The sequence below is a fragment of the Myotis brandtii genome, unplaced genomic scaffold (genome assembly GCF_000412655.1).
Source record: "Myotis brandtii unplaced genomic scaffold, ASM41265v1 scaffold779, whole genome shotgun sequence".
NCBI lineage: Eukaryota > Metazoa > Chordata > Mammalia > Chiroptera > Vespertilionidae > Myotis > Myotis brandtii.
In genome coordinates, this window is record NW_005371125.1 from 151,468 (window position 1) to 152,926 (window position 1,459).

Here is a 1,459-nt window from a genome sequence, read left to right on the forward strand (position 1 = left end):
CCAACTTTCCCTCTGAGATTCTTCAGTCTGTTCTATGCTTCTATGTTTCTGGATTGATTTTGTTCATCGATTTTTTTTGTTCACTAAATTCCACATATGATTGAGATCGTGTAATAATTGTCTTTCTATGGCTGACTTATTTTGCTTACCATAAGGTCCCTTCATGCTGTCTCAACGGGTAAGAGATCCTTCTTTTTCACTGCTGCATAGTATTCCATGGTGTAAATTTACCACAGCTTTTTTATCCACTCCTCTACTAATGGCCACTTAGTCTGTTTCCACATCTTAGCTCTTGTAAATTGTGCTGCTCTAAACATAGGGATGCATACATTCTTTCTGATTAGTATTTTGGGTTTCTTAGGATATATTCCTAGAAGTGGGATCACTAGGTCAAATGGCAGTGCCATATTTAATTTTTTAAGGAAACTCCATACTGTTTTCCATAATGGCTGCACCAGTCTGCATTCCCACCAGCAGTGTACTAGGTTTCCCTTTTCTCCACATACTTGCCAAGAGACATACATGCCTTAGCAACTTAAAGGGGAGAAAGGTTAAGCACCCCAGAGACTGCTTTACTGAGCTTCTCCAAAATTGTCATTAAATTATCTCCCTTGTGCTACCGAATGTCTGCAGTGGACATTAACTTTAATATCTTTGTTTTCAGGTTTTGATGCTTTCTAGTCCAAATGGGAACATTTTAATATGTTATTTTTGCTATGTGAATATACAATTCATCTTGTCTGATATATCTAGTCACTGAGTAAAGGGACTGCATAATGAAAATTGCTGAATTTCATCTGACTGTATTAAGAGCTCCTTTGACAGTAGCTAGAGGCAAAGCTATAAAGTATTGCAGAAATTGTCAGATGTCCTTAGTGTCCATTGATATAAGATTCACATACTACATTTCAAATGTTACTTTCTAACTTAGTGATCCTTTCTCCTTTTGATTAACACTTTCTCCTTGTGTTTTTATGTCTTTCTTTAAGATTATGCCATGAACCATTGTCAATAACTCACATGAATAAGTATAGAAACCATTGGAGCAGTCCATGTTAAATTACCCACTCAGTCATATAAGAAAAATGTATACTCAATAACTTGACATTTCTAAAATCGAAAGATGACATTAACTATCAAATGACATCTATAATAATAAAAGTGTAATATGCTAATGAGATTGGACATTTTTCTGGATGTCTTACCTGATGACCCTCTGGATGAAGCCAGGGCTGAGAAGGAAGCCTAGGTCCTGGGTGCCAGAAGAAAGCCAGAGCTGGCAGTTGGAGGAAGGAAGGCTTACTCTTGCATGAATTTCATGCATTGGGCCTCTAGTATATGTTTACATATATATATATACACACACGTAAATATATCTTATCTAATAAAAGAGAAACATGCAAATTGACCATACCTCTGCTACACTCACAAGCCACACCCACAAGCCATGCCCATAGAG